General features: G+C 35.3%; 2 long non-coding RNA genes across 3 annotated transcripts; both read right to left on the minus strand.

The window, feature by feature from the left end:
• Positions 1-756: 756 nt before the first annotated feature.
• LOC145550567 (uncharacterized) lies at positions 757-1735 on the minus strand. Its single transcript, XR_014086446.1, has 2 exons — positions 1652-1735; positions 757-1583 (listed from the first exon to the last, which is right to left on the minus strand). It is a non-coding gene; the product is annotated as an uncharacterized LOC145550567 (long non-coding RNA).
• Positions 1736-5864: 4129 nt separating this feature from the next.
• LOC145550566 (uncharacterized) lies at positions 5865-25740 on the minus strand. Of its 2 annotated transcripts, XR_014086445.1 has the most exons (4): positions 25674-25740; positions 14697-20173; positions 12671-14628; positions 5865-7074 (listed from the first exon to the last, which is right to left on the minus strand). It is a non-coding gene; the product is annotated as an uncharacterized LOC145550566 (long non-coding RNA). The 2 variants fall into 2 exon arrangements; XR_014086444.1 differs by having other exon boundaries at positions 12671-20173.
• Positions 25741-26976: the final 1236 nt, after the last annotated feature.

A 26976-nucleotide genomic window follows, 5' to 3' on the forward strand; every position in this document is an offset into this window, starting at 1 on the left:
TTAAGGTCTGCTCACAGGTGTGTCACACAAGACTCTCTGCTTCTATTGTTCTATTGTCTACATTTATACATTCACATGAGCTCATGCTCGCCACCTAGTGGACATAAACATAATTCATTCAATCATGACACTCCTAAAATAAATAAAAATACTACAAAAAAACTACATACTCTGACGATCTCTGAAACAACTCTCTAATATCTAGCGTATTTTTATTCCTACTTAACTCTCTCTTTCCCGTACATATTTGTTGCATTCTAGGAAGATCGCAGCTGCAGGTGGTGGTGAACTTTTAAATTTTTCTCATTTGTCATTGTAAGGATTTATAGTTACACTGGGTTTCAAAGAATAATGTCTTTTTAAATGATCACACGCACAAAAAAAGAAATAAGTGAATGAAACTCTCAGTATGTTGTTACTTTACCAGATTGAATAAGTTAAATTCTGCTAAGATTCTCGTCAAGCACTTTTCACCAGGAAGAGGCAAATGCAGGCGGAAAAAAGATAAAACTGAGATTGTTTGGGTTTTTTCATCAACTGCCTCTTGTTTACATGCATAAGATCCTGCTAATAAGGTTTGTTTCTAAAGTGTTTCGGTCAAAACAGGTGTAACCCACAAGAAGGGTTACTTTAAATACCTTTTAATAGTAGATGGCAATACCAACACTACAAAAGTATAAGTAAGTTGGGCCTGATCAGGAGATTCTAAATTCGGGGGAGCCTAGGTGTGAACAACACAGGAGAGCACACAATGTATATAAAAAAGTAGAATTTAATTTTAAAAAAGTAGAATTTAATATAAACATTTGTGGATCCACATTGTACAAATAAACAAAAAATTGCACGCTTTAAAAAAAAATTAAATAAAAAAATAACCCAGTCTTTTATGTGTCTGTCAAATGTTCTTTCAAAGTTTGTTTAGTCTTTCCAATATGTCTGTGAAATATTTTTTTTATGTTTCACGGCTGGTGACCAGTCGGGTCACTGTCTACCAGTTCACTTGGTCCTCTGGGCTGGGGCTCGCCATCCAAGTTCTTGTAAGGTTGATCTTGATGTATCTGGCGCAATGTTTCAAAAGTGCACCATAAGAAAAAAAAACCTGACCTGGAAGAAGGTCACAGTAAAGCATCTTAAAACTCAGGATGCTAATATCAACAAAGCAATTCAACAATTCAAATTTCAATCTAAAAGTGCCAAAGTACATCTATAACATTAAATCTATATTCAAAATGTGGATTAGAAACCCGCATTAGCTCTGACCTACAGAGAACAGAAAGTTCCTAAGTAATAAGAACACATCACAGCACCATCACATTAACAACGTTGAAATATTAAAACATGTACTAATAGAAGAAGAAGTAAATTTACATGGAAAAAATACAACATACACAATAATAATGATATAAAATTTATAATACACTTTTATTTTTTATTAAATTTGAACAGTTATTAGGTATTTTAGCCAATTTTTTGTGAATTTACTGGGCCAACGGCTGAGCGCGTGCGATTACTCACCGATGCTTCAATGCTATATAACTACCAGGGATTTTTCCGGACGTCAGCTGTTAGAAGCTTTTGGAGATCTAATTTAAAAAACAGATTCACTATTTTGAATTATGAATTCTGAGATAATAATTTAACATTGTCTTACCAATTTCCAGGATTCTTCGTAGAATTTAACAGAATCTTACAGGGGATTCACGGAACAACCGTCAGCTCTCACGGGAGTTAGACGGAAGCTAAATCTCAGAGCTGCAGTTAAAAGGGCGGAACAATCAACCTGATTGGCTGAAGTGAAATCAGACGGTGCCAGTTATTGGTTGTTTAAAATGTCACTAAAAGCAATCATTAAAGGGATATTTCACAGGTTTAAAAGATTTTTAGCACTTTTTTATCAATATTTAAGAACATATTTACAAACATTATTATTTTTTTTAACTTAAATACTTTTTAATCTCGTTGTGGAATGAGATATTAAATCAACATCTATTCATTTTACTTGTGTTTTTAACACTGGGTTACACTGGTCTTTAATAGAGTGGTGGTAATATTTTAAATTGTATAAAAATATAATTTGAGGGACAAATTGCTTTGCACGTTTGTAGAGCTGTAATTAGACCTTCTCTGACTGGGTTTCTGCCAAATGTTTATATTTTGTTGGCACTGAGTATGCAGAGTAAATATAAATATTTCTGACCCTGAGAGATAATAATGAGTTTTCCAAAGCAGCTGTCATAGAACGTCAAAGAACATTAGCTCATATTTGTACACATTGCATTGCTTTTTTAATTTCAAGAAGCATTTGTTTACATTTCCAAAACACTATGTTTATATTAATGTCCGTCTGAAACCGTTGCGTTTTGTGCAAAGAGTGTAAGCACTGAAAGGAAATATTGCTGTACATCACAGACGGCTGATGATGCAGATGTTTTTCTGAACAGCAGCTAATAATTCAGTGCTACGTCAGAGATCTGATGTTGGTGCAATCTTAGATATTTGTTTTCCTGTAATTCTGGTCATTTTTATATTAAAATGTCTTCTGGGGGACTTTTTCCAGGGACTGACTTGGGTTATGTAATAAATGGTAAACACAAGCTATCCAAGAAATTATTAAAGTAAAAGTAAAACACTATAAAGAAAATCTGCTTGGTTTTTCAGTAACAAATCATTACGTTTTATTTCATTTAAAAATTATGTCATCAAACAAACAAAACTATAAACTTATGAACAAATTCTGACATTTTAAAGACTAATATGAAAGTAACATAATTACAATTTTAAGAACAAGAAAGACTTTTAGATCAAATGTTTTATGGTTAAAATGTATAAAACCAATATTTACAGTCAGCGCTTGATCTCCAAATACAACAGGCAATGAAAATTAGTACAAGGTTTGTGTATAGATAAAAAGTCTCGTTTTAGCATAAACTCAATGTGTCATTTTGGTAAAAACATGTTTATTCCTCTGATAGAGATTTTTTGGTATTATCATTTTGTTGTTACTTTAGTTCATATTCAGTCTAATGTTAGTCAGTTTAAAGTGTTCTCTTCTTTAGTGTGTGTATGAACTGACCTGGAGGTCACAACTGCCTGTTCATCTTCATGTGAAACAGTTTGACCGAGATTTGAACCGGGCTCAGACCGTAGATCAGAGATCACATCTGGAACTGGGTTGCTAGTTGTTTAGGTAAATTGTTTTACGACCTTTGCTGTGTTTAGGTAAATGTTTTACGACCTCTGCTGTCTATCTTGCCTATCCTCCCTCTTTGAAGTTTGATAATAAAAGACAAGCTGTACCCAAAGATCTTCAGAACGCTCTGTGAACAGTTGGAGCAGTTGACAGAGTTTTCTCCTTTTGCAACAGCTTCGTCATAAAATTCATATACGTTGTCTGTGGTTCTTTTATGTAGGTTCTAGAAAAATACCTATCATCTTCATTTAGTGAAGTAACTCAAAGTGTGTAGTAAGTAGCCAGAAATATTTAAGAAAGAGTAACAGTATTCATAATATTACTCAGGTAAAAAAAAAAATTCTCTGTAGTATTTTTTTTCAACTAAATGTAACTGAGCAAATGTAATAGTCACAGCCTAAAAACATAACATCTTTTTATAGTCATAATAGAAGACAGCTGCAGCTGTAAAGAAAAAAATACAACAAAGACAAAAGACACCAAATTATTGAAGACAATAATAATCAACCATGCATTCTTACATTTTCCATAAACTTATTAATTCACAAAACTTTTACATAGGGAGAGTTAAAGTGGTTAATATAATCTGAAACAAATAACAGCATCATTTACAAGGTCATTTTGTTTTGAAGAGAAACCTTAGAGATTTTTGTTGTATGTTGATTTCATTTCATTTATTTATTTATTTCGAACAGACATTAAAAACAGTCAAAAAAAGAACAAGAAAACCAAATAGAATGAGACAAACTTAAGAAATAAAATGTGAAACAAATTATTTTGCCCATCTGACATGCAATTTTATATTTTCTGTTCGAAAAAGAGCAGGTAGAAGATACATCTTATAATATCCTGCCCCTTTCATACTTGTCAATGTATTATCAATTAACTTTCAGAACATCAACAAGAGACAACTTGTTTCCATTTTTCATTATGTTTAACTATGTACAATTATTTTAAGTACTATTTATATAATCATTTACATTATAAACTATTAAACATGTTATGTAGCATATTTTGAAATGAGTTCTGCTTTAATCGATTTTTTAAATTGGTTTACATTTGTAATTTTTTAAATCTCATCATTCAATCCATTCCAAACATTTACTCCACACACAGATAAACAAAAACTCTTCCTGGTTGTTCTGTTGTTTTTTAAAATACCCTTCACCTCTTAAATCATAACCACCCTCTCTGTCACCAAACATTTCCTGTATATTGTGTGGAAGTTTTTGATTTCGGACCTTAAACATGAATTGTGTAGTTTTAAATTTGACCAGGTCCCAGAATTTCAGTGTATTTGATTTGATAAATAACTGGTTTGTGTGTTCCCAGTATCCCACTTTATGTAGTATACGGATTGATTTTTTTTGTAAGACGTATAATGGCTGTAAATTTGTTTTGTATGTATTCCCCCAAACGTCCACACAATATGTTAACTGTGGCACAATGAGTGTATTATATAGAATAAACAAAGAGTTATAGTCCAGGACGAAACAAATTTTTCTTATAACAGCTACACTTTTGGCTATTTTAGATTTTACTAGGCTGATCTGTGGTTTCCAGTTGAATTTGTCGTCAAACATGACACACAAGAATTTTCCTTCATGTACTTGTTCTAAATAAACACTTTCAATTGATATTTTAATTTGATTATTTTCCCTGTTTTTTATTGTTTCCGAATATCATGAATTTAGTCTTATCTAAATTTACAGCTACTTTATTATTTTTGAGCCAGTGCTGTAATTTTTCCATTTCTGTGTTGACCACTTCTGAAAGTTGTTGAATGTTTTCTCCAGCACAGAAGATACTGATGTCGTCTGCAAATATAATGTATTTTATAAGGTGTGATATGTTGATATATCTGAGAATGCACAATAGTGCATAACAGCACATTGTATTTTTTATTATAAGTGTATTGAGGTCAATAACACCCACCCACTCTTTCTCTATACAGGATAGAATAATACAAATCAATCCCTCAAGTCCAATCTTGTGAGAATGTTCTGGAAGGGAGTCCATGTCCGGTCAAACTCTGTTAGTGCATGAAATAGTCAGTGGGCTCCAAAGCCACTCCAGCTATCAGCATCAGTAATGGCTCTCCTCAGGGCTGTGTGCTGAGCCCTCTGCTCTTCACATTGTACAGAAACAGAATGCTAATACAGTAACAGAGTTTATCAGTATTGTTTTTTGATACAGAAAATGCCAGGAAAAAAACCCCCAAGCATCTCTGAAGAAAAATGTGTCGTGGTTGCACATCTCCAAAAATCCAAATGTGAAGATACAAATGATCAGATTTAACAAATACAACAACTTTCAGCTTTATAGACATGAAACCCCTTGCAGTCTTTCATTCTAGTGTTAAACCAGATCAACTGAATAGTGAACTTCAACAGAGGACATGTATGGAAAATACTTCTATGGCTTTTCACCTGTGTGATGCCTCATGTGGTGAGTTAAACTAACTTTGTGACGAAAACTTTTTCCACAGCTCCCACATGAAAACGGCTTTTCAACAAGGTGAATCATCATGTGCCGAGCTAAATGCTGTTTTTTAATAAAACTTTTTCCACAGCTCCCACAAGAAAACGGCTTTTCACCAGTGTGAATCATCATGTGCTGAGTTAAATTCTGTTTTCGATAAAAACTTTTTCCACAGCTCCACAAGAAAACGGCTTTTCACAGTGTGAATCATCATGTGCTGAGTTAAATTCTGTTTTCGATAAAAACTTTTTCCACAGCTCCCACAAGAAAACGGCTTTTCACCAGTGTGAATCATCATGTGCAGAGTTAAATTCTGTTTTCCCCTAAAACTTTTTCCACAGCTTCCACACGAAATGGCTTTTCACCAGTGTGAATCATCAAGTGATGAGTTAAACTAACGTTGTTACAAAAACTTTTTCCACAACTCACACATGAAAACGGTTTTTCACTAGTGTGAATCATCATGTGCTGAGTTAATTCCCGTTTTCCCCTAAACTTTTCCACAGCTTACACACGAAAATGGCTTTTCACCAGTGTGAATCATCATGTGCTGAGTTAAATGCATTTTTTGAATAAAACTTTTTCCACAACTCCACATGAAAACGGATTTTCACCAGTGTGAATCATCATGTGCTGAGTTAAATTCTCTTTTCGACTAAAACTATTTCCACAGCTCCCACATGAAAACGGCTTTTCACCAGTGTGAATCATCATGTGCCGAGTTAAACTCTGTTTTCGACTAAAACTATTTCCACAGCTCACACATGAAAACGGATTTTCACCAGTGTGAATCATCATGTGCAGAGTTAAATTCTCTTTTCGACTAAAACTATTTCCACAGCTCCCACATGAAAACGGCTTTTCACCAGTGTGAATCATCATGTGTCTAGTTAAATTCTCTTTTCGACTAAAACTATTTCCACAGCTCCCACATGAAAACGGCTTTTCACCAGTGTGAATCATCATGTGCCGAGTTAAATGTTTTTTTTGACTAAAACTTTTTCCACAGCTCACACATGAAAACAGATTTTGAAACGTATGAGTTCTCATGTGAGCATCAAAAACTGATTTTAAAGTGAAACACTTTTTACAGATGACACATGAGAAAGGTTTTCTTCTTTCCTGATTTTGCTTCTCAGCTTCAGCAGCTTCCTTTAAGAGGACTTGGTTCCTGTTTGGTTCTGATTCAGTTTGGTGTGTTTGCTCATCAACAGGAACCAACATGCAGGTATACGTCTCCTGTTTTAGTTCAATCTGTTCTTCACCCTGACTGCAGTAAACTTCTTTCTCTTCCACTTTTATCTGATGATCTTCTTTCTCTTCCTGGTCTTGTTTTCCCTGCAGAGGTTCTAACTCCTCCTGGTCCAGAGTGGATCTTCTCTCTTGGTTACACTGCAGGGAACCTGGAGAAGAAAACAGAGAAAAAGAGTTATTGTTAACTTTATTGAAGTAAGTAGGAGAAATCTTTCATCGTTTAAACAGAAATCAACAAAAAAACACTTGAAAATTCAAAAGAGTAGACAGAGATGCAGATCAGTCGTCACATCCAGCTGACATTTGGAGAATTCTCAAATAAACTGATTTAAAAAATATTTTTTATCACACATTAATTGTAGTAGGGATTATTGTTGATATTTAACAGTAAATAGCATTATGTCAAGATGTCATTTATATTACTCTGAATTATATAAAAAATAAATTTTAGTCCACTTTATATCTTTGGGGTTTCATTTACAAAAATGAGTTTATTTCTAGGTTAATAGTTTAGTTTTTGTTCCTTTGTTATTTATTTTTCTAAGTTAAACAGGAAGAACTGTGGGTCCATTTTCCGTCAGTATAGGTACTGGTATCGGACCAGCATGCACTGGATTGGGCCTGTAGGTTTTGACCAGAGCAGCAGAGGAACAATGAAAAGTAGTGATGAGATGAAGCTTCATGAAGCCCTGAGGAACTCCATCCAATCACTGGACTCATGAGCCGATGCACCGCGGTGCTTCAAATGCTCCACTGTGACATCAAGTAGACAATATATGTGAAATAGGCAAAACAACATGAAGCCTTACAATGAATAAACAAGTAAAAAATGTTTGTGATTCTGATACATAAATTCTGATTAATCTGGTTGTATGAAACAATGGCTGGATCAAAAGAAAACGGGAAAAACAGGAGAGAGGGTTGTGATTGGCTTGTTATTCGCTATGTCAACAGAGACAACAATTTATGACAAAACAATAAAAACTAACTGCTCGGGTTTGGGTGAGTTCTTCATTTTTCGTGCTTCATAAAAATGATCCTGGATTATTCGACACACCACTAATGAAAAGTTTGACCTTTTTTATTTGCTTGTCAAACAAAAAACAGCAGGCGCAAATCGTGACACCGCACCTACTGTGGCACTGGAAGTGACACCTACTGTGGCACTCACGGCTGCCACTGTTTTCGGAGCTAGCTGTCAGTGTTGCCACTGACTTCGGCTGACTTCGACACCTCATACTGGCACTTCCGCTGACACCTGCCATTATGCGTCACAAGTGCCACTGTTTTCGGGGCTGGCTGTCAGTGTTGCCACTGATTTCTACAGATTTCTACAAACTTCAGCACCTTTCAAGGGTTGCCACGACCTCATACTGGCACCACTTACGCCTCACGGACCGCTCCCCTATTGTCGCTGACGAGATTTAGAGTGGCCATCTTAGAGCGGTCGACCGCTCCACTCAACGATATACGTTTGGCAGGCACAATGACGTATTTGCGCATTTAATCTTTCATAACACGCTGTTTTGTTACTAGAAACCTTATACAAACAGCTACATTTATAAACAATTGTATTTTTAAAGTATTTTTTAATTGTATAGTTCAGCATATTTAAATATGCTTAGTGGGGAAAACAATAGAATAGGAATAGAATATTCTTTGGTGACATCTTCAGTGTCAGATTTACTATGAATGAATTTATAATTCAAAAAAACACCGGTGGATGTGGCACAAAGTATTGCATTTCCTGTTAAGTGTTGTGTTCCCTCAAAAAAGCAAATACGTCCTGGTCTATTTTGGATACAGTCTCAAATTTCAGCTTCCAATAAAGAGCCTCAGTGAAAACATGTTGACATCTGCCGTAAGGTGCCACTTGTGCCACCTTACTCTGAGGTTAGGTGGCACACTTACTTCTATCTGTTTGAACTAAAGTTATTCATATGCTACATTCTATCCGAGACAGATAGAATGAGGTCACAACAGCCCGTGGCACCCATGGCCACCAGCTGTTGTGCCACCTTACCTGGTGCCGCCTTACTACCGGATAAAGTGGCACAAGTAAGGTGGCACAAGTGGCCATGGGTGCCACGGGCTGCTGTGACCTCATTCTGTCTGTTTCAGACAGAATGTAGCATATGAATAACTTTAGTTCAAACGAATATTAATAAAATATATCTTAATTAAAACATAATTCTCATACATATTTAAATATACAGCCGGTGTTCCGACTTAGCAGAGAAAGACAACACCTGCACTGAATGCATGTCAGATGGGACCTCTTCTGCAACAGCTGATAATAGCTACCACTAGGTGCCACTACGACTGACACTAGGTGGCCATGGTAAGTCAGTGCTGACAAGCTCCTGTCAGTTCCGGATTATAATTATTTTCATACAATTACCTTAATATAATGCTATTGATTATAAAACCGGGTAAGTTCACTAATATTGACTTATTAGTTAATATTAGTGACAGTGGCAACATGAGATATTGACAATTCCAGAGTGACATTATGTTCGGCATGGTTCCATGACAGCTCACAGGATGTCATAAGTTCCCAAAAAAGTAATAGACCAGGCAGCCACTATAACTTTAAGAGTTTTTTTAAGATAACATGTTTTCCAAAAACTTTGCATTATCATAATTTTCCAAAATTGCCTGTTAACCAGTTATTATTTAATAAATTTAATATCTGCTATTTTTCACTAATTGTGAAGTTCATTCCAGATTTGTGCACCATAAATGAAGGTTGCTTCTCCATGTTTGTTTCTGGTTCTGGACATTGTCTTTAAAGTTTTCTTATTCAAAGATGAGACAATGAATAAAATCTGAACTACAAAATGCATTTCAATAGCATTTTCAAGGCAGCAGCAGGACTTTCACTTTAAAGTTAAACCACCATAAATTTTTTTACACTGAAGTAAAACAAAACAAAGTATGTACACCTCAAGAACTTTGACAAAAGGGGGAATCCTAAGCAGCATTAAGAACAAGATTGTTACATATTTTTGGAAATAAAAATTACTTTGGGTTATACTTAAGATACAAATGCTTTTTTAAATGAAAATTGTGCTGTTTACATATTTTATTTGGTAGATATGTTTCAATAAGTTTAAACATGCAAAGTATATGCATAGTAATTGATTTGTCAATATTTATTGGCCATTATATGTAAATACTTTAAATAGCAATAACATATCATTTAAGTTTTCAATGGTCAAGAACTAAAATCTTTGTGTATTATAAAATCCCTCTTTGAAATCATTTGAAGTCTTCTGTAAAATTCATGCTTAGTCAACATGTGAATTTACTACATCAGGATCAAATAACATATTATTCCTCCATGAGAAATTATAATATTTCATTACGTAAAAAAGAAAATTTTTCAAACTTTATTAATTTCTACAATATACGTTTTACACAACTACTACGTATTTTCCATCTTGGCCAAAAGCCTATCTGGCAACCCAACGGGGTTCCTAGGTTCCACTGTAGTAGTGACACTTAGTGGTAGATTCAATTACTTTGGCCATCTTCCTTCAATTAAATTAAGTCAAAAATATTCAAGGTGTTAAACGGATAATTAACCAATACAATTACCATTGAAAAAAAATATTATAAACAAGCAATATAACTAACACGTTTTCCAAAAACTGGCATTGCCATCCCCCAAAACATCGATCGGCACCAGTTGTGACAGCTCTGAAACATTCTGGACACCTAACGGCAGCTCTAGTGGAAGCCAGACTCAGCTGCTGCAAAGGTGCCGAAACCAATGGCATCCCTGATACCTGTTGTGTATTCGATTAATTCAAAGACGAAAGGAGTCGGCTGAATTATTCAGATGAACTTTTGTGAATAAATAGGACGAACGAATCATACATAATAATATACGAAAAAGTGTAGGAATTCAGCTAACATAAGTCTTTCTGCGAAAGAAAACCCTATAAAATTATTTCTTCTTCTGTCTTCAAGTTCTTCTTCTACTAGTTATAAAGCATCATGGGATATGTAGTCCATATCCCGAAGTCATTGACAACGCTGACAGCTAGCCCCGAAAACAGTGGCAGTTGTATCGCCTAATGACAAGAGGTGGTGAGGTATTTCCGTTTGAATTTATGCCACATAGATTGGTTCCTGGTCCTGCTTGCTCCTATTGTTCTTGGCCAAAGCTGCAAGACTTGTACCATGAAAAAGACGCAAAACTTAAAATATCTGTGAGCTACTGGTACAACAATCGAGTTTTGTGGTGTGCCGTTGTGTCCAGTAATTAGCCGGTACCATCCAGTGCTTAGTTTTTTCATTTTCCTGCTGATATCAAGGCGACAGCGGAATGTAGCCAAAACTTAGCTACTACAGCTAACACATGGTTTGTAGCTGCCTGCTATTTTAAATCTTGAGGATGTTGAAGCTCCAGCTTCAGAAATGGGAAGACGGAGGTTAAAAGGAAGCTGTACGTGCTTCGTTCACTGCAATAATTTGTTGGAGGAAAATAATGCCGGAGGAAATCCACTGCTATGGGAACAGGCTGAGAACAGAGGCAGCGATTCGGAACAAGTTTGCGTTTGTGTTATACAGAGTATGAAATTATTTTTAGGCAACTCCTTAGTTTTTGTTTATATGACAATTATATAAAAATACATTTAACATGCAGTCGGAGCGACGAGACCCTCAAATACCGAGCAGGTAATTTAAGAACAGCCGAGAGCAGCAACGCTTCAGCCCGATCCGAACCACACAAGTTGTCAGTCAGATTAAGGTCCAAAACCTTCGCTTTACAGCCGTTTAAGTGGCACCGACCCACATAAAAACCCCACAGAACAAATGGTACAAATCACGTATTTCCCGAAAATATGACATCTACCTTTGCTCTTTCATAATTATAATCCACGTTAGAGTGAATTTTTCCACTTGGCTGCTATAATCTGTTCTTGCGTTACACAACGTAATTTCTCTTTTTTTCACTCTGAGATTCTGCTTAGAAAGAGGTTATGAAGTTACATCCTCCCACTGCTTTTTGTTTTTAAAATGGTAAATTTAGGTTTGCCTCGACTTTTATAAACTAATGCCTCTTATATGCATTATTTTTTGTATTACTGTTGGTGCAAATATTAGGCGAACACTGTGCTTTGCCTGCTAGTAGTTAAATTAATTTCAGCTGCACACTTTCAAAAGAGTATTCAGATTTTAACATGCATTTTCTAAGTAGTAAATATTTAAGTTCACTCTTTACTGAGTAACTTCAGTGTTTTTACACCTCTGAAACATTTTTGCAGTTTGTGATACCAGAACTATTTCACTTAAACATTAAATTTTCTGAGATATTGTCAATTTATCTTCAAGCAAAACTCTCAAAAAGAGCTGAGGATTTATTAGTTTTGATTACGTTGTGCAGCTAAATATGGACGCTTATTAGTTTGTTTTTTAATTTTTCAGGTTTGCATCGTAATACAATTTTACAGCTACCAACACTGCTATTAATATTTTATATTGCTTGCTTTACTAACCTTGCGCTGCATTGGTCACATTTTTCCTGTTTTCTGAAGTAAGTCTCAGTAGTTAAAGGAGAGGCCTAAAAAAGGTCATTTTCTCTCTACATAAAAATGCCATTGTCACAGCGTAATTGTGACGTCTGCGTTCATTTACCTGTTAACAAAATATTTATACGGGAAAGAAAAGAACATAATGATCCTCATACAGAAAGGTCCAGACATTAACCTTCGTCCAAACGCTGCTGTTTCCTACCTAATCGGTGTAAGATTATAGGGGGGGTCCGGGAGAAATCCAGCAGTCTGCGCTGATCATCCATCTCTTCCTCTGACTTGACGATTATTTCTTTAATCTCTGAATGTTGCTTCAGCAGCAGATAGTTTTCAAAGAAACACTCAAACATTCAACACAACAGACCACATGCAGTCCTTAGTCGTCGTCTTCTTCTTCCTCTTCTTCTATGGCGGTTGACAAACAACTTTTAGGCGCATTACCGCCACCTTCCAGGTTTGAGTATGGATCAGATGCTTATAATCTTCCCATAATACCCGTTCTCCTTGTTATATTCGTGCTTGATAAAGACCAGACATTGAGTAATGCTCAGATACTTTTATTGAAGCATCTTTTCTAAGGTCTGCTCACAGGTGTGTCACACAAGACTCTCTGCTTCTATTGTTCTATTCTCTACATTTATACATTCACATGAGCTCATGCTCGCCACCTAGTGGACATAAACAATTCATTCAATCATGACACTCCTAAAATAAACAAAAATACTACAAAAAAACTACATACTCTGACGATCTCTGAAACAACTCTCTAATATCTAGCGTATTTTTATTCCTACTTAACTCTCTGAGTAATACCTCTCTTTCCCGTACATATTTGTTGCATTCTAGGAAGATCGCAGCTGCAGGTGGTGGGGAACTTTTACATTTTTTTCTCATTTGTCATTGTCAGGATTTATAGTTACACTGGGTTTCAAAGAATAATGTCTTTTTAAATGATCACACGCACAAAAAAAGAAATAAATAAGTGAATAAAATTCTCAGTATGTTGTTACTTTACCAGATTGAATAAGTTAAATTCTGCTAAGATTCTCGTCAAGCACTTTTCACCAGGAAGAGGCAAATGCAGGCGGAAAAAAGATAAAACTGAGATTGTTTGGGTTTTTTCATCAACTGCCTCTAATATCCTGCTAATAAGGTTTGTTTCTAAAGTGTTTCGGTCAAAACAGGTGTAACCCACAAGAAGGGTTACTTTAAATACCTTTTAATAGTAGATGGCAATACCAACACTACAAAAGTATAAGTAAGTTGGGCCTGATCAGGAGATTCTAAATTCGGGGGAGCCTAGGTGTGAACAACACAGGAGAGCACACAATGTATATAAAAAAGTAGAATTTAATTTTAAAAAAGTAGAATTTAATATAAACATTTGTGGATCCACATTGTACAAATAAACAAAAAATTGCACGCTTTAAAAAAAAATTTAAATAAAAAAATAACCCAGTCTTTTATGTGTCTGTCAAATGTTCTTTCAAAGTTTGTTTAGTCTTTCCAATATGTCTGTGAAATATTTTTTTTTATGTTTCACGGCTGGTGACCAGTCGGGTCACTGTCTACCAGTTCACTTGGTCCTCTGGGCTGGGGCTCGCCATCCAAGTTCTTGTAAGGTTGATCTTGATGTATCTGGCGCAATGTTTCAAAAGTGCACCATAAGAAAAAAAAACCTGACCTGGAAGAAGGTCACAGTAAAGCATCTTAAAACTCAGGATGCTAATATCAACAAAGCAATTCAACAATTCAAATTTCAATCTAAAAGTGCCAAAGTACATCTATAACATTAAATCTATATTCAAAATGTGGATTAGAAACCCGCATTAGCTCTGACCTACAGAGAACAGAAAGTTCCTAAGTAATAAGAACACATCACAGCACCATCACATTAACAACGTTGAAATATTAAAACATGTACTAATAGAAGAAGTAAATTTACATGGAAAAAATACAACATACACAATAATAATGATATAAAATTTATAATACACTTTTATTTTTTATTAAATTTGAACAGTTATTAGGTATTTTAGCCAATTTTTTGTGAATTTACTGGGCCAACGGCTGAGCGCGTGCGATTACTCACCGATGCTTCAATGCTATATAACTACCAGGGATTTTTCCGGACGTCAGCTGTTAGAAGCTTTTGGAGATCTAATTTAAAAAACAGATTCACTATTTTGAATTATGAATTCTGAGATACTAATTTAACATTGTCTTACCAATTTCCAGGATTCTTCGTAGAATTTAACAGAATCTTACAGGGGATTCACGGAACAACCGTCAGCTCTCACGGGAGTTAGACGGGAAGCTAAATCTCAGAGCTGCAGTTAAAAGGGCGGAACAATCAACCTGATTGGCTGAAGTGAAATCAGACGGTGCCAGTTATTGGTTGTTTAAAATGTCACTAAAAGCAATCATTAAAGGGATATTTCACAGGTTTAAAATATTTTTAGCACTTTTTTTTATCAATATTTAAGAACATATTTACAAACATTATTATTTTTTTTAACTTAAATACTTTTTAATCTCGTTGTGGAATGAGATATTAAATCAACATCTATTCATTTTACTTGTGTTTTTAACACTGGGTTTCACTGGTCTTTAATAGAGTGGTGGTAATATTTTAAATTGTATAAAAATATAATTTGAGGGAGAAAATTGCTTTGCACGTTTGTAGAGCTGTAATTAGACCTTCTCTGACTGGGTTTCTGCCAAATGTTTATATTTTGTTGGCACTGATTATGCAGAGTAAATATAAATATTTCTGACCCTGAGAGATAATAATGAGTTTTCCAAAGCAGCTGTCATAGAACGTCAAAGAACATTAGCTCATATTTGTACACATTGCATTGCTTTTTTAATTTCAAGAAGCATTTGTTTACATTTCCAAAACACTATGTTTATATTAATGTCCGTCTGAAACCGTTGCGTTTTGTGCAAAGAGTGTAAGCACTGAAAGGAAATATTGCTGTACATCACAGACGGCTGATGATGCAGATGTTTTTCTGAACAGCAGCTAATAATTCAGTGCTACGTCAGAGATCTGATGTTGGTGCAATCTTAGATATTTGTTTTCCTGTAATTCTGGTCATTTTTATATTAAAATGTCTTCTGGGGGACTTTTTCCAGGGACTGACTTGGGTTATGTATTAAATGGTAAACACAAGCTGTCCAAGAAATTATTAAAGTAAGAGTAAAACACTATATAAAGAGAAAATCTGCTTGGTTTTTCAGTAACAAATCATTACGTTTTATTTCATTTAAAAATTATGTCATCAAACAAACAAAACTATAAACTTATGAACAAATTCTGACATTTTAAAGACTAATATGAAAGTAACATAATTACAATTTTAAGAATAAGAAAGACTTTTAGATCAAATGTTTTATGGTTAAAATGTATAAAACCAATATTTACAGTCAGCGCTTGATCTCCAAATACAACAGGCAATGAAAATTAGTACAAGGTTTGTGTATAGATAAAAAGTCTCGTTTTAGCATAAACTCAATGTGTCATTTTGGTAAAAACATGTTTATTCCTCTGATAGAGATTTTTTTGGTATTATCATTTTGTTGTTACTTTAGTTCATATTCAGTCTAATGTTAGTCAGTTTAAAGTGTTATCTTCTTTAGTGTGTGTATGAACTGACCTGGAGGTCACAACTGCCTGTTCATCTTCATGTGAAACAGTTTGACCGAGATTTGAACCGGGCTCAGACCGTAGATCAGAGATCACATCTGGAACTGGGTTGCTAGTTGTTTAGGTAAATTGTTTTACGACCTCTGCTGTTTTTTCTCTGCTGTCTATCTTGCCTATCCTCCCTCTTTGAAGTTTGATAATAAAAGACAAGCTGTACCCAAAGATCTTCAGAACGCTCTGTGAACAGTTGGAGCAGTTGACAGAGTTTTCTCCTTTTGCAACAGCTTCGTCATAAAATTCATATACGTTGTCTGTGGTTCTTTTATGTAGGTTCTAGAAAAATACCTATCATCTTCATTTAGTGAAGTAACTCAAAGTGTGTAGTAAGTAGCCAGAAATATTTAAGAAAGAGTAACAGTATTCATAATATTACTCAGGTAAAAAAAAAAATTCTCTGTAGTATTTTTTTTCAACTAAATGTAACTGAGCAAATGTAATAGTCACAGCCTAAAAACATAACATCTTTTTATAGTCATAATAGAAGACAGCTGCAGCTGTAAAGAAAAAAATACAACAAAGACAAAAGACACCAAATTATTGAAGACAATAATAATCAACCATGCATTCTTACATTTTCCATAAACTTATTTATTCACAAAACCTTTACATAGGGAGAGTTAAAGTGGTTAATATAATCTGAAACAAATAACAGCATCATTTACAAGGTCATTTTGTTTTGAAGAGAAACCTTAGAGATTTTTGTTGTATGTAGATTTCATTTCATTTATTTATTTATTTCGAACAGACATTAAAAACAGTCAAAAAAAGAACAAGAAAACAAAATAGAATGAGAAAGGCACGGCCTCCATGAGCTCCACGTGCCTTTCCGCCACCCCAAGTACAAGACTGAGCTTTGTCGCAACTACCACACCACAGGCTACTGCTTCTATCTTATTTCTATCTTATTTCTTTGTCTTATTTCTTAAGACAAACTTAAGAAATAAAATGTAAAACAAATTATTTTGCCCATGTGACATGCAATTTTATATTTTCTGTTCGAAAAGGAGCAGGTAGAAGATACATCTTATAATATCCTGCCCCTTTCATACTTGTCAATGTATTATCAATTAACTTTCAGAACATCAACAAGAGACAACTTGTTTCCATTTTTCATTATGTTTAACTATGTACAATTATTTTAAGTACTATTTATATAATCATTTACATTATAAACTATTAAACATGTTATGTAGCATATTTTGAAATGAGTTCTGCTTTAATCGATTTTTTAAATTGGTTTACATTTGTAATTTTTTTAATCTCATCATTCAATCCATTCCAAACATTTACTCCACACACAGATAAACAAAAACTCTTCCTGGTTGTTCTAATATGTTGTTTTTTAAAATACCCTTCACCTCTTAAATCATAACCACCCTCTCTGTCACCAAACATTTCCTGTATATTGTGTGGAAGTTTTTGATTTCGGACCTTAAACATGAATTGTGTAGTTTTAAATTTGACCAGGTCCCAGAATTTCAGTGTATTTGATTTGATAAATAACTGGTTTGTGTGTTCCCAGTATCCCACTTTATGTAGTATACGGATTGATTTTTTTTGTAAGACGTATAATGGCTGTAAATTTGTTTTGTATGTATTCCCCCAAACTTCCACACAATATGTTAACTGTGGTACAATGAGTGTATTATATAGAATAAACAAAGAGTTATAGTCCAGGACGAAACTAATTTTTCTTAGAACAGCTACACTTTTGGCTATTTTAGATTTTACTAGGCTGATCTGTGGTTTCCAGTTGAATTTATCGTCTAACATGACACCCAAGAATTTTCCTTTATGTACTTGTTCTAAATAAACACTTTCAATTGATATTTTAATTTGATTATTTTCCTGTTTTTTATTGTTTCCGAATATCATGAATTTAGTCTTATCTAAATTTACAGCTACTTTATTATTTTTGAGCCAGTGCTGTAATTTTTCCATTTCTGTGTTGACCACTTCTGAAAGTTGTTGAATGTTCTCTCCAGCACAGAAGATACTGATGTCGTCTGCAAATATAATGTATTTTATAAGGTGTGATATGTTGATATATCTGAGAATGCACAATTAGTGCATAAGAGCACATTGTATTTTTTATTATAAGTGTATTGAGGTCAATAACACCCACCCACTCTTTCTCTATACAGGATAGAATAATACAAATCAATCCCTCAAGTCCAATCTTGTGAGAATGTTCTGGAAGGGAGTCCATGTCCGGTCAAACTCTGTTAGTGCATGAAATAGTCAGTGGGCTCCAAAGCCACTCCAGCTATCAGCATCAGTAATGGCTCTCCTCAGGGCTGTGTGCTGAGCCCTCTGCTCTTCACATTGTACAGAAACAGAATGTTAATACAGTAACAGAGTTTATCAGTATTGTTTTTTGATACAGAAAATGCCAGGAAAAAAAAAACCCAAGCATCTCTGAAGAAAAATGTGTCGTGTTTGCACATCTACAAAAATCCAAATGTGAAAATACAAATGATCAGATTTAACAAATACAACAACTTTCAGCTTTATAGACATGAAACCCCTGCAGTCTTTCATTCTAGTGTTAAACCAGATCAACTGAATAGTGAACCTCAACAGAGGACATGTATGGAAAATACTTCTACTGCTTTTCATCTGTGTGATGCCTCATGTGGTGAGTTAAACTAACTTTGTGACGAAAACTTTTTCCACAGCTCCCACATGAAAACGGCTTTTCACCTGTGTGAATCATCATGTGCTGAGTTAAAAACTGTTTTTGACGAAAACATTTTGAACAGCTCCCACATGAAAACGGCTTTTCACCAGTGTGAATCATCATGTGCCGAGTTAACTCCCGTTTTCCACTAAAACTTGTTCCACAGCTCCCACATGAAAACGGCTTTTCACCAGTGTGAATCATCATGTGCAGAGTTAAATTCTGTTTTCGACTAAAACTTTTTCCACAGCTCCCACATGAAAACGGTTTTTCACCAGTGTGAATCATCATGTGCTGAGTTAAATTTTTTTTTTGACTAAAACTTTTTCCACAGCTCCCACATGAAAACGGCTTTTCACCAGTGTGAATCATCATGTGCTGAGTTAAATTTTTTTTTTGACTAAAACTTTTTCCACAGCTCCCACATGAAAACGGCTTTTCACCAGTGTGAATCATCATGTGCCGAGTTAAATTCTGTTTTCCCCTAAAACTTTTTCCACATCTTCCACACGAAAATGGTTTTTCACCAGTGTGAATCATCAAGTGATGAGTTAAACTAACGTTGTTACAAAAACTTTTTCCACAGCTCACACCTGAAAACGGTTTTTCACCAGTGTGAATCAACATGTGCCGAGTTAATTCCCGTTTTCCCCTAAAACTTTTTCCACAGCTTACACACGAAAATGGCTTTTCACCACTGTGAATCATCATGTGCTGAGTTAAATGCATTTTTTGACTAAAACTATTTCCACAGCTCACACATGAAAACGGCTTTTCACCAGTGTGAATCATCATGTGCTGAGTTAAACTCTGTTTTCGACTAAAACTATTTCCACAGCTCACACATGAAAACGGCTTTTCACCAGTGTGAATCATCATGTGCTGAGTTAAATTCTGTTTTCGACTAAAACTTTTTCCACAGCTCACACATGAAAACAGGTTTTGAAACGTATGAGTTCTCATGTGAGCATCAAAAACTGATTTTAAAGCGAAACACTTTTTACAGATGACACATGAGAAAGGTTTTCTTCTTTCCTGATTTTGCTTCTCAGCTTCAGCAGCTTCCTTTAAGAGGACTTGGTTCCTGTTTGGTTCTGATTCAGTTTGGTGTGTTTGCTCATCAACAGGAACCAACATGCAGGTATACGTCTCCTGTTTTAGTTCAATCTGTTCTTCACCCTGACTGCAGTAAATTTCTTTCTCTTCCACTTTTATCTGATGATCTTCTTTCTCTTCCTGGTCTTGTTTTCCCTGCAGAGGTTCTAACTCCTCCTGGTCCGGAGAGGATCTTCTCTCTTGGTTACACTGCAGGGAACCTGGAGAAGAAAACAGAGAAAAAGAGTTATTGTTAACTTTATTGAAGTAAGTAGGAGAAATCTTTCATCGTTTAAAACAGAAATCAACAAAAAAACACTTGAAAATTCAAGAGTAGACAGAGATGCAGATCAGTCGTCACATCCAGCTGACATTTGGAGAATTCTCAAATAAACTGATTTAAAAAATATTTTTTATCACACAATTAATTGTAGTAGGGATTATTGTTGATATTTAACAGTAAATAGCATTATGTCAAGATGTCATTTATATTACTCTGAATTATATAAAAAATAAATTTTAGTCCACTTTATATCTTTGGGGTTTCATTTACAAAAATGAGTTTATTTCTAGGTTAATAGTTTAGTTTTTGTTCCTTTGTTATTTACTTTTCTAAGTTAAACAGGAAGAACTGTGGGTCCATTTTCCGTCAGTATAGGTACTGGTATCGGACCAGCATGCACTGGGTTGGGCCTGTAGGTTTTGACCAGAGCAGCAGAGGAAACAATGAAAAGTAGTGATGAGATGAAGCTTCATGAAGCCCTGAGGAACTCCATCCAATCACTGGACTCATGAGCCGATGCACCGCGGTGCTTCAAATGCTCCACTGTGACATCAAGTAGACAATATATGTGAAATAGGCAAAACAAAAGTTTTGCCTTACAATGAATAAACAAGCAAAAAAAAAATGTGATTCTGATACATAAATTCTGATTAATCTGGTTGTATGAAACAATGGCTGGATCAAAAAGAAAACGGGAAAAACAGGAGAGAGGGTTGTGATTGGCTTGTTATTCGCTATGTCAACAGAGACAACAATTTATGACAAAACAATAAAAACTAACTGCTCGGGTTTGGGTGAGTTCTTCATTTTACGTGCTTCATAAAAATTATCCTGGATTATTCGACACACCACTAATGAAAAGTTTGACCTTTTTTATTTGCTTGTCAAACAAGAAACAGCAGGCACAAATCGTGACACCGCACCTACTGTGGCACTGGAAGTGGCACCTACTGTGGCACTCACGGCTGCCACTGTTTTCGGGGCTAGCTGTCAGTGTTGCCACTGATTTCTACAGACTTCGGCACCTTCCAAGGGTTGCCACGACCTCATACTGGCACCACTTACGCCTCACGGACCGCTCCCCTATTGTCGCTGACGAGATTTAGGGTGGCCATCTTAGAGCGGTCGACCGCTCCACTCAGCGTTATACGTTTGGCAGGCACAATGACGTATTTGCGTATTTAATCTTTCATAACACGCTGTTTTGTTACTAGAGACCTTATACAAACAGCTACATTTATAAACAATTGTATTTTTAAAGTATTTTTTAATTGTATAGTTCAGCATATTTAAATATGCTTATTGGGGAAAACAATAGAATAGGAATAGAATATTCTTTGGTGACAGCTTCAGTGTCAGATTTACTATGAATGAATTTATAATAAATAAAAAAACCGGTGGATGTGGCACAAAGTATTGCATTTCCTGTTAAGTGTTGTGTTCCCTCAAAAAAGCAAATACGTCCAGGTCTATTTTGGATACAGTCTCAAATTTCAGCTTCCAATAAAGAGCCTCAGTGAAAACATGTTGACATCTGCCATAAGGTGCCACTTGTGCCACGAGCTTCCGGGTAAGGTGCCACTTGTGCCACCTTACTCTGAGGTTAGGTGGCACACTTACTTCTATCTGTTTGAACTAAAGTTATTCATATGCTACATTCTATCCGAGACAGATAGAATGAGGTCACAACAGCCCGTGGCACCCATGGCCACGAGCTGTTGTGCCACCTTACCTGGTGCCGCCTTACTACCGGGTAAGGTGGCACAAGTAAGGTGGCACAAAAGGCCATGGGTGCCACGGGCTGCTGTGACCTCATTCTATCTGTCTCAGATAGAATGTAGCATATGAATAACTTTAGTTCAAACGAATATTAATAAAATATATCTTAATTAAAACATAATTCTCATACATATTTAAATATACAGCCGGTGTTCCGACTTAGCAGAGAAAGACAACACCTGCACTGAATGCATGTCAGATGGGACCTTTCTGCAACAGCTGATAATAGCTACCACTAGGTGCCACTACGACTGACACTAGGTGGCCATGGTAAGTCAGTGCTGACAAGCTCCTGTCAGTTCCGGATTATAATTATTTTCATACAATTACCTTAATATAATGCTATTGATTATAAAACCGGGTAAGTTCACTAATATTGACTTATTAGTTAATATTAGTGACAGTGGCAACATGAGATATTGACAATTCCAGAGTGACATTATGTTCGGCATGGTTCCATGACAGCTCACAGGATGTCATAAGTTCCCAAAAAAGTAATAGACCAGGCAGCCACTATAACTTTAAGAGTTTTTTTAAGATAACATGTTTTCCAAAAACTTTGCATTATCATAATTTTCCAAAATTGCCTGTTAACCAGTTATTATTTAATAAATTTAATATCTGCTATTTTTCACTAATTGTGAAGTTCATTCCAGATTTGTGCACCATAAATGAAGGTTGCTTCTCCATGTTTGTTTCTGGTTCTGGACATTGTCTTTAAAGTTTTCTTATTCAAAGATGAGACAATGAATAAAATCTGAACTACAAAATGCATTTCAATAGCATTTTCAAGGCAGCAGGAGGACTTTCACTTTCAAGTTAAACCACCATCAAATTTTTTACACTGAAGTAAAACAAAACAAAGTATGTACACCTCAAGACCTTTGACAAAAGGGGGAATCCTAAGCAGCATTAAGAACAAGATTGTTACATATTTTTGGAAATAAAAATTACTTTGGGTTATACTTAAGATACAAATGCTTTTTTAAATGAAAATTGTGCTGTTTACATATTTTATTTGGTAGATATGTTTCAATAAGTTTAAACATGCAAAGTATATGCATAGTAATTGATTTGTCAATATTTATTGGCCATTATATGTAAATACTTTAAATAGCAATAACATATCATTTAAGTTTTCAATGGTCAAGAACTAAAATCTTTGTGTATTATAAAATCCCTCTTTGAAATCATTTGAAGTCTTCTGTAAAATTCATGCTTAGTCAACGTGTGAATTTACTACATCAGGATCAAATAACATATTATTCCTCCATGAGAAATTATAATATTTCATTACGTAAAAAATAAACTTTTTCAAACTTTATTAATTTCTACAATATACGTTTTACACAACTACTACGTATTTCCATCTTGGCCAAAAGCCTATCTGGCAACCCAACGGGGTTCCCAGGTTCCACTGTAGTAGTGACACTTAGTGGTAGATTCAATTACTTTGGCCATCTTCCTTCAATTAAATTAAGTCAAAAATATTCAAGGTGTTAAACGGATAATTAACCAATACAATTACCATTGAAAAAAAGATATTATAAACAAGCAATATAAGTAACACGTTTTCCAAAAACTGGCATTGCCATCCCAAAACATCGGCACCAGTTGTGACAGCTCTGAAACATTCTAGACACCTAACGGGAGCTCTAGTGGAAGCCAGACTCAGTTGTTGCAAAGGTGAAGAAACCAATGACATCCCTGATACCTGTTGCGTATTCGATTAATTCAAAGACGAAAGGAGTCGGCTGAATTATTCAGATGAACTTTTGTGAATAAATAGAATGAACGAATCATACATAATAATATACGAAAAAGTGTAGAAATTCAGCTAACATAAGTCTTTCTGCGAAAGAAAACCCTACAAAATTATTTCTTCTTCTGTCTTCAAGTTCTTCTTCTCCTAGTTATAAAGCATCATGGGATATGTAGTCCATTTTCCGAAGTCATTGATAACGCTGACAGCTAGCCCCGAAAACAGTGGCAGTTGTATCGCCTAATGACAAGAGGTGGTGAGGTATTTCCGTTTGAATTTATGCCACATAGATTGGTTCCTGGTCCTGCTTGCTCCTATTGTTCTTGGCCAAAGCTGCAAGACTTGTACCATGAAAAAGACGCAAAACTTAAAATATCTGTGAGCTACTGGTACAACAATCGAGTTTTGTGGTGTGCCGTTGTGTCCAGTAATTAGCCGGTACCATCCAGTGCTTAGTTTTTCATTTCCTGCTGATATCAAGGCGACAGCGGAATGTAGCCAAAACTTAGCTACTACAGCTAACACATGGTTTGTAGCTGCCTGCTATTTTAAAGCTTGAGGATGTTGAAGCTCCAGCTTCAGAAATGGGAAGACGGAGGTTAAAAGGAAGCTGTACGTGCTTCGTTCACTGCAATAATTTGTTGGAGGAAAATAATGCCGGAGGAAATCCACTGCTATGGGAACAGGCTGAGAACAGAGGCAGCGATTCGGAACAAGTTTGCGTTTGTGTTATACAGAGTATGAAATTATTTTTAGGCAACTCCTTAGTTTTTGTTTATATGACAATTATATAAAAATACATTTAACATGCAGTCGGAGCGACGAGACCCTCAAATACCGAGCAGGTAATTTAAGAACAGCCGAGAGCAGCAACGCTTCAGCCCGATCCGAACCACACAAGTTGTCAGTCAGATTAAGGTCCAAAACCTTCGCTTTACAGCCGTTTAAGTGGCACCGACCCACATAAAAACCCCACAGAACAAATGGTACAAATCACGTATTTCCCGAAAATATGACATCTACCTTTGCTCTTTCATAATTATAATCCACGTTAGAGTGAATTTTTCCACTTGGCTGCTATAATCTGTTCTTGCGTTACACAACGTAATTTCTCTTTTTTTCCCTCTGAGATTCTGCTTAGAAAGAGGTTATGAAGTTACATCCTCCCACTGCTTTTTGTTTTTAAAATGGTACATTTAGGTTGCCTCGACTTTTATAAACTAATGCCTCTAATATGCATTATTTTTGTATTACTGTTGGTGCAGATATTAGGCGAACACTGTGCTTTGTCTGCTAGTAGTTAAATTAATTTCAGCTGCACTTTCAAAAGAGTATTCAGATTTTAACATGCATTTTCTAAGTAGTAAATATTTAAGTTCACTCTTTACTGAGTAACTTCAGTGTTGTTACACCTCTGAAATATTTTTTGCAGTTTGTGATACCAGAACTATTTCACTTAAACATTAAATTTTCTGAGATATTGTCAATTTATCTTCAAGCAAAACTCTCAAAAAAGAGCTGAGGATTTATTAGTTTTGATTACGTTGTGCAGCTAAATATGGACGCTTATTAGTTTGTTTTTAATTTTCAGGTTTGCATCGTAATACAATTTTACAGCTACCAACACTGCTATTAATATTTTATATTGCTTGCTTTACTAACCTTGCGCTGCATTGGTCACATTTTTCCTGTTTTCTGTCGTAAGTCTCAGTAGTTAAAGGAGAGGCCTAAAAAAGGTCATTTCTCTCTACATAAAAATGCCATTGTCACAGCGTAATTGTGACGTCTGCGTTCATTTACCTGTTAACAAATATTTATACGGGAAAGAAAAGAACATAATGATCCTCATACAGAAAGGTCCAGACATTAACCTTCGTCCAAACGCTGCTGTTCCTACCTAATCGGTGTAAGATTATCGGGGGGTCCGGGAGAAATCCAGCAGTCTGCGCTGATCATCCATCTCTTCCTCTGACTTGACGATTATTCTTTAATCTCTGAATGTTGCTTCAGCAGCAGATAGTTTCAAAGAAACACTCAAACATTCAACACAACAGACCACATGCAGTCCTTAGTCGTCGTCTTCTTCTTCCTCTTCTTCTATGGCGGTTGACAAACAACTTTAGGCGCATTACCGCCACCTTCCAGGTTGAGTATGGATCAGATGCTTATAATCTTCCCATAATACCCGTTCTCCTTGTTATATTCATGCTTGATAAAGACCAGACGTTGAGTAATGCTCAGATACTTTTATTGAAGCATCTTTTCTAAGGTCTGCTCACAGGTGTGTCACACAAGACTCTCTGCTTCTATTGTTCTATTGTCTACATTTATACATTCACATGAGCTCATGCTCGCCACCTAGTGGACATAAACATAATTCATTCAATCATGACACTCCTAAAATAAATAAAAATACTACAAAAAAACTACATACTCTGACGATCTCTGAAACAACTCTCTAATATCTAGCGTATTTTTATTCCTACTTAACTCTCTCTTTCCCGTACATATTTGTTGCATTCTAGGAAGATCGCAGCTGCAGGTGGTGGTGAACTTTTACATCACCCTATGTTTCTCATTTGTCATTGTCAGGATTTATAGTTACACTGGGTTTCAAAGAATAATGTCTTTTTAAATGATCACACGCACAAAAAAAGAAATAAATAAGTGAATAAAATTCTCAGTATGTTGTTACTTTACCAGATTGAATAAGTTAAATTCTGCTAAGATTCTCGTCAAGCACTTTTCACCAGGAAGAGAAGCAAATGCAGGCGGAGAAAAGATAAAACTGAGATTGTTTGGGTTTTTTCATCAACTGCCTCTTGTTTACATGCATAAGATCCTGCTAATAAGGTTTGTTTCTAAAGTGTTTCGGTCAAAACAGGTGTAACCCACAAGAAGGGTTACTTTAAATACCTTTTAATAGTAGATGGCAATACCAACACTACAAAAGTATAAGTAAGTTGGGCCTGATCAGGAGATTCTAAATTCGGGGGAGCCTAGGTGTGAACAACACAGGAGAGCACACAATGTATATAAAAAAGTAGAATTTAATATAAACATTTGTGGATCCACATTGTACAAATAAACAAAAAATTGCACGCTTTAAAAAAAAAATTAAATAAAAAATTAACCCAGTCTTTTATGTGTCTGTCAAATGTTCTTTCAAAGTTTGTTTAGTCTTTCCAATATGTCTGTGA

Source organism: Poecilia reticulata, unplaced genomic scaffold, assembly GCF_904066995.2.
Source record: "Poecilia reticulata unplaced genomic scaffold, P_reticulata-male-v2 Scaffold_88, whole genome shotgun sequence".
NCBI classification, from domain to species: Eukaryota; Metazoa; Chordata; class Actinopteri; order Cyprinodontiformes; family Poeciliidae; genus Poecilia; species Poecilia reticulata.